The following is a 7,742-nucleotide window of genomic DNA, read 5'->3' as shown; positions in this document are numbered from 1 at the left end:
TAAATAGCCTCCTCCTTCATTCCTCTTCATTTCCGCATGAAAATTCCACTTGAATTCCGCTTGATGGAGAAGGCAACAATTTCCTGACCGAAATTATTCCTCGTGAATTACTCTTGAATTCCTCAGTGTGAACATAGCCTTAGGCTGGGTTCACACCACGTTTTTTGCAATACAGTTCCCTATCAGGTTTTTGATTTAAAAAAACAGGCTCCTCAAAACCTGACTATTTTTATCTGTATACGATTTTAAAATTAATAATCCGGTTGAATCGTTTTTTTAAGAAAAAAAACATATGTGTTTTGAACTTTTCACTCCATAATGAGTAAAGTTTCACTTGTTTGATTGAAATTCCAAGAAAAAAAACTGGAAAGTCAAAAACTGGATGGAATCGTATGCTTCTGTACGGTTCCCATTGACTCCCATGTTTAAAAAAAACGTATATGGTTTAATATGGTTTTTCACCCAGACCAAAAACCGTGGTAGGCCACAGTTTTCTGTCCGGAAAAAAAAGTAAAAAAAACGTTTTCTTAGGATCGAGCATAGCAGGAGAAAACTTGTGCTGATCAGCATTTTTCGCTGCCAGATCCACACTCGCTTGTGGGACAGTCCGGAAGAATCAAAGAGGCCTTCCTTCCTATCCCCTGCAGACTCCTATCCCCCGGGGTGAGTCCTGTGCCTTTTCTCATGAAAACCTGTTGCCAGTCAAGTATAAGGATAAGAGGGATGTCCTTATGCTGACCACTATTCATGGGAACGGCAGCTCACCTGTCCCTGTGTGAGGTGCCGCTGGACCGGTCCTCAAGCCTGATTGTATTTTGGACTACAATCGGTATATGGGGGGAGTTGATCTTTCTGATCAAGTCCTCAAACCATACATCGCCATGCGGAAAACACTGATATGGTACAAAAAAGTTGCGGTCTACTTGGTACAGGTTGCCATGCACAACTCTTTTGTACTGTCCCAGTACGCTGGCAACACAGGGACATTCCTCCAGTTCCAAGAGGTAGTTCTAAAGATCCTTATCTTTAGTGACCGCCAAGGAGAGGGTCAGAGCACCTCTGGAACTGGAATCGTCCCCCACACTGGAAAGAAGAGACGATCCCAGAAGAAAGGCAGAGTTTGTCACAGGAGGGGGATATGGAAGGACACAACCACTCAATGTGACACTTGCCCTATCATCCGGGCCTCTGCATTAACCCCTTGGGGACGGAGCCCATTATGACCCTAGGGACGGGAGCATTTTTTGCAAATCAGACCACTGTCACTTTAAGCATTAATAACTGGGATGCTTTTACTTATAAATTTGATTCCGAGTTTGTTTTTTCGTGACATATCCTACTTTATGTTAGTGGTAAATTTTTGTCGATACTTGCATAATTTCTTGGTGAAAAACTCAAAAATTTCATGAAAAATTTGAAAATGTTGCATTTTTCTAACTTTGAAGCTCTCTGCTTGTAAGGAAAATAGACATTCCAAATAAATTATATATTGATTCACATATACAATATGTCTACTTTATGTTTCCATCATAAAGTTGACATGTTTTTACTTTTGGAAAACATCAGAGGGCTTCAAAGTTCAGCATCAATTTTCCAATTTTTTGCAAAATTTTCAAAATCGGAATTTTTCAGGGACCAGTTCAGGTTTGAAGTGGATTTGAAGGGTCTTCTGGTTAGAAATACCCCATAAATGACCCCATAATAAAAACTGCACCCTTCCAAAGTATTCAAAATTACATTCAGTAAGTGTGTTAACCCTTTAGGCGTTTCACAGGAATAGCAGCAAAGTGAAGGAGAAAATTCAAAATCTTCATTTTTTACACTCGCATGTTCTTGTAGACCCAGTTTTTGAATTTTTACAAGGGGTAAAAGGAAAAAAAATCCTCTCAAAATTTGTAACCCAATTTCTCTCGCGTAAGAAAATACCTCATGTGTATGTCAAGTGTTCGGCAGGCGCACGAGAGGGCTCAGAAGAGAAGGAGCAACAATGGGATTTAGGAGAGTGAATTTTTCTGAAATGGTTTTTGGGGGGCATGTCCCATTTAGGAAGCCCCTATGGTGCCAGGACAGCGAACCCCCCCCCCACATCGCACACTATTATGGAAACTACACCCCTCAAGGAACGTAACAAGGGGTACGGTGAGGCTTAACACCCCACAGGTGTTTGACAACTTTTTGTTAAAGTCTGATGTGTAAATGAGAAAAAAAACATTTTTTTTCACTAAAATGCAGTTTTTTCCCCCAAATTTTACTTTTTTACAAGGGGTAATAGGAGAAAATGCCCCCCAAAATTTGTAACCCCATTTCTTCTGAGTATGGAAATACCCCATGTTTGGACGTCAAGTGCACTGCAAGCGAACTACAATACTCAGAAGAGAAGGAGCACCATTGAGCTTTTAGAGAGATAATTTGTTTGGAATGGAAGTCGGGGGGCCATGTGCATTTACAAAGCCCCCCGTGGTGCCAGAACAGTGGACCCCCCCACATGTGACCCCATTTTGGAAACTACACCCCTCACGGAATGTAATAAGGGGTACAGTGAGTATTTACACCCTACTGGCGTTTGACAGATCTTTGGAACAGTGGGCTGTGCAAACAAAATTTTTTTTAATTTTTCAAAAAATTTTCATTTTCACTGACCAAGGTTCCAAAAATCTGTCAGACACCTGTGGGGCGTAAATGCTCACTGTACCCCTTGTTACATTCCGTGAGGGGTGCAGTTTCCAAAATGGGGTCACATGTGGGTATTTATTTTTTTGGGTTTATGTCAGAACCGCTGTAAAATCAGCCACCCCTGCGCAAATCACCAATTTAGGCCTCAAATGTACATGGTGCACTCTCACTCCTGAGCCTTGTTGTGCGCCCGCAGAGCATTTTATGCCCACATATGGGGTATTTCTGTACTCAGGAGAAATTGTGTTACAAATTTTGGGGGTCTTTTTTCCTTTTACCTCTTGTGAAAATAAAAAGTAAAGGGCAACACCAGCATGTTAGTGTAAAAAAATTTTTTTTTACACTAACAGGCTGGTGTAGACCCCAACTTTTCTTTTTCATAAGGGGTAAAAGGAGAAAAAGCCCCCCAAAATTTGTAGTGCAATTTCTCTTGAGTACGGAAATACCCCATATGTGGCCTTAAACTGTTTCCTTGAAATAAGACAGGGCTCCGAAGTGAGAGAGCACCATGCGCATTTGAGGACTAAATTAGGGATTGCATAGGGGTGGACATAGGGGTATTCTAAGCCAGTGATTCCCAAACAGGGTGCCTCCAGCTGTTACTAAACTCCCAGCATGCCTGGACAGTCAGTGGCTGTCCAGAAATGCGTGGAGTTGTTGTTTTGCAAGAGCTGGAGGCTCCGTTTTGGAAACACTGCCGTACAATATGTTTTTTCATTTTTATTGGGGGGGGACAGTGTAAGGGGGTGTATATGTAGTGTTTTACTCTTTATTAGGTGTTAATGTAGTGTTTTTAGGTTACATTCGCACTGGCGTGTTACGGTGAGTTTCCCGCTAGGAATTTGCGCTGTGGCGAAAAATTTGCCGCAGCTCATACTTGAAGCAGGAAACTTACTGTAAACCCGCCCATGTGACTGTACCCTGTACGTTCACATGGGGGGGCAAACCTCCAGCTGTTTCAAAACTACAACTCCCAGCATGTACTGACAGACCATGCATGCTGGGAGTTGTAGTTTTGCAACAGCTGGAGACACACTGGTTGGAAAACCTTCAGTTAGGTTCTGTTACCTAACTCAGTATTTTCCAACCAGTGTTCCTCCAGCTGTTGCAAAACTACAACTCCCAGCATGCACGGTCTGTCAGTACATGCTGGAAGTTGTAGTTATGCAACAGCTGGAGGTACGCAACTACAACTCCCAGCATGCCGAGACAGCTATTTGCTGTTTGGGCATGCTGCGATTTGCAGTTTTGCAACATCTGGAGTGCTACAATTTAGAGACCACTGAACAGTGATCTCCAAACTGTGGACCTCCAGATGTTGAAAAACTACAACTCCCAGCATGCGCAAACAGCTGTGTGGGCATGCTAGGAGTTGTAGTTTTGCAAGATCTAGAGGGTAGTATAGAGATCACTGTCCAATGGTCTCTAAACTGTAGACCTCCAGCTGTTGCAAAACTACAACTCCCAGCATGCCCAGACAGCAAACAGCTGTGTGGGCATGCTGGGAGTTGTGGTTTTGCAACATCTGGAGGGCTACAGTCTAGAGACCACTATAGTGGTCTCAGACTGTAGCCCTCTAGATGTTGCTAGGCAACTCACCGGCTTCCGTCGCATCCAGGGAGCCGTCCTCTTCTGCCGCACGCCGCCTGCAGATCTCCGTCGCTGCCGCCGATCAGTCGCTCCGTTGCCTCCGGACGGGTTAGTGATCTTCGGCGCCGTTCCTTTTCGTTTTCCCCATTCTGGCCCGCCTATTGTGGGTGGGCAGGACAGGGAAAACAAAAGTAACCCCCCGCCCCCGATCTGCTATTGGTGGTCGCGTCTAGACCACCAATAGGAGGGGTGGCACCCCTGCCACCTCACTCCTATCGCTTCAGGGGATCATGGGTGTCTTAGACACCCGCGATCCCCCTTATATTCTGGGTCACCATAGACCCGTAATGACCCGGAATCGGCGCAAATCGCAAGTGTGAATTCACTTGCGATTTGCGCCGATCGCCGACATGGGGGGGGGGGGGGGGGTCTAATGACCCCCCGGGGCATTTGCACGGGGTGCCTGCTGATAGATATCAGCAGTCACCCCGGTCCATACGCCCGTGGGAAATTCCCACAGGCGTATGGATACGTCCTTAAGTACCAGGACGCAAGGGCGTATGCATATGCCCTTCATCCCCAACAGGTTAAAGGGGTACTCCAGTGGAAAACTATTTTTTTTAAATCAACTGGTGCCAGTAAGTTAAAGGGTAGCTCCCACCATCCTATTTTATTTATTTATTTATTTTTTTTGCTAGCCCGTTTCACCCAAACCCCAAGCTGCGGCACTAGCCCGTTCCCTCAACCCCGCATACCCCGTTCCTTCATTACACTTGCTGTTACTGCAGAGTCCGGCAGCGGGCGTGCAGGGACAGCGGCGGCGATGTGCGGGAGGAGTGGCCGGGGAGCCAATGCGCTCGCTCCCGCCTGTCTGATTGACAGGCAGTGAGCGAGTGCAGCCTAACTGAAAAAGGACTGATTGCCACTCCAAAATCATAAGTACTACAACATATCAAAAAATAAAGTTAGTGACAGTGCCCATTTAAACAGATTTGTAAATTACTTTAAAAAAAAAAAATCTTTATCCTTCCAGTACTTTTTAGCAGCTGTATGCTACAGAGCAAATTCTTTTCTTTCTGAATTTCTTTTTTTGTCTTGTCCACAGTTCTCTCTGCTGACACCTGATGCCCATATCAGGAACTGTCCAGAGCAATATAGGTTTGCTATGGGGATTTTCTCCTGCTCTGGACAGTTCCTGATACGGGCATCAGGTGTCAGCAGAGAGCACTGTGGACAAGACAAAAAAGAAATTCAAAAAGAAAAGAATTAAAGGGGTACTCCGCCCCTAGACATCTTATCCCCTATCCAAAGGATAGGGGAAAAGATGTCTGATGGTGGGGGTCTGCCGCTGGGGACCCCCGGGATCTCGGCTGCGGCACCCCGCTGTCATTACTGCACAGAGCAAACTCGCTCCGTGCGTAATGACAAGCAATACAGGTGTCGGAGCATCGTCACGTCATGGCTCCGCCCCTTGTGATGTCAGGGTCCGCCCCCTTAATGCAAGTCTATGGGAGGGGGCGTGACAGCCGCCATGCCCCCTCCCATAGACTTGTATTGAGGGGGCGGACCGTGATGTCACAAGGGGCAGAGCCGTGACGTCACGATGCTCCGGCCCCTGTATCGCCCATCATTACGCACATAGCGAGTTTACTCTGTGCAGTAATGACAGCGGGGTGCCGCAGCCGAGATCCCGGGGGTCCCCAGCGGCTGGACCCCCGCGATCAGACATCTTATCCCCTATCCTTTAGAAAGAAGATAAGATGTCTAGGGGCAGAGTACCCCTTTAACCTTTCTGGCACCAGTTGATTTACAAAAAAAAAAAAAGTGTTCCACCAGAGTACCCCTTTAAGGATTGCTTCAGGGAGTATCATTTCCATGGAGCACTACATTTTTAATCATTTCCCTAATTTTAATTCCCCTGAATTTGACTCCAATGTACATTGTCAAAATTTTAAAACCAACCCCCCCCCTTCAAAAAAAAAAAAAATAATTAAGTATTTCCCAATACCCCTGATAATCACTTTTTTTTTTTTTTGTTTCCCCGCAAAAATGGGTCATGGGACACAAGAGTCAACAGCATTGGGGGTTTGCAGTTGCCTCCAATGCGCAGCGCTCTCTCTTCCCCACGAGCGGTGTGCGCATTTGAGGTAACAGAATAAGGACGGCCCCACACAGACGGCCCCTTCCCAGAATGATGATTCAGAGCATAGGGTTTGGGGCGGGCATCATTTTTACTTCTGGTTATAGTCTGTGTCATCATTCTGGGAACATAATTGGTATATCAGTACTAAAATTGCAATTTTCATTTTCCCCAAAATACCCTTCATCTATTCCTGGAAAATAAATTTAGGAAACACCCGTGCGTTTAAAATGTCCTCTTTAGCCGTATACCCATTCCTCAGGGTGGGTAGTTTCTGTAATTGTCTCACATGTGGGTGTTTAATTTTTGTATTTTCTTCTGAATGTATGTAACCGTCAGCTACTGATATGCCATAGACCTCAAATGCAAACAGACCTCTATGACTTCTGAGCCTTGTTGTGCACCTGCCCAGCACATTACCCCATATGTGGATGTATTTCCATAGTCAGGAGAAAAAGCCCTCCAAAATTTGTAACCCAATTTTTCCCATTACCCCTTGTGAAAATGTAAAAAATTGGTTAACCCCAGCATTTGTGTGAAATTTATGGCCCACTGTTCAAAAAAAACCTGTGAGGTGTAAGTACTCACTGTACCCCTTGTTACCTTCCTTGAGGGGTGTAGTTTCAAAATTGTGGTCACTTGCCGGGGTTTTTAATTTTTATTTTTTAGATTTTATGGCAGAACCTCAACCATTGCAGTGCAAAGCACCACTTTTGGCCTCAAATCTCATCGGTGCTGTCTCACTCCTAAGCCCTGTTTTGCACCCGCATAGTTCTTTACCGCCATATATGGGGGTATATTCTTATTTTGGAGAAATTGGGATACAAGTTTGTGGAGCTTTTTTTTTTTTTTTCTCTTACTACTTGTGAAACTAAAAAAAAATTTGGTTAATACCAGCAATTCAGTGTTAAAAATCAAATTTTTGGTGTTAAACATATCAAGTTTATTAAGGAAGCAAGAAGCACATGAGCTTAAAGCATAAAAAAACTTTTCGGGATGCAACCCGAAGCAGGTAAAGGTCAAATAAGAACATCAAAAGTAAAATACATACAAACTAGAACAGTCATTGGTCATTAAGCAATGTCTAAGTTCCCAGCTGCAGAGCAATAAGGACGAGTAAGTCAAAGGCTCAGTACGGTAGCACGGCTATGATAAGGACAACAAGTATTGCACATCAGGGCAATATAAGGAGGACTGCCAGGGGGACCACACATGATTATAGCTGTCGACGGTATCTGATCTCATAGCGTTAATTTTCTCTAGAACCATCATGGAGTTGACCCTCTCTACAACCCTATCTATAGACAGCATTGGGGTCTTCCAACTCGAGGCTATGTGG

The sequence above is a fragment of the Hyla sarda genome, chromosome 3 (assembly GCF_029499605.1).
Source record: "Hyla sarda isolate aHylSar1 chromosome 3, aHylSar1.hap1, whole genome shotgun sequence".
NCBI classification, from domain to species: domain Eukaryota; kingdom Metazoa; phylum Chordata; class Amphibia; order Anura; family Hylidae; genus Hyla; species Hyla sarda.
This window is presented reverse-complemented; position numbering follows the sequence as displayed.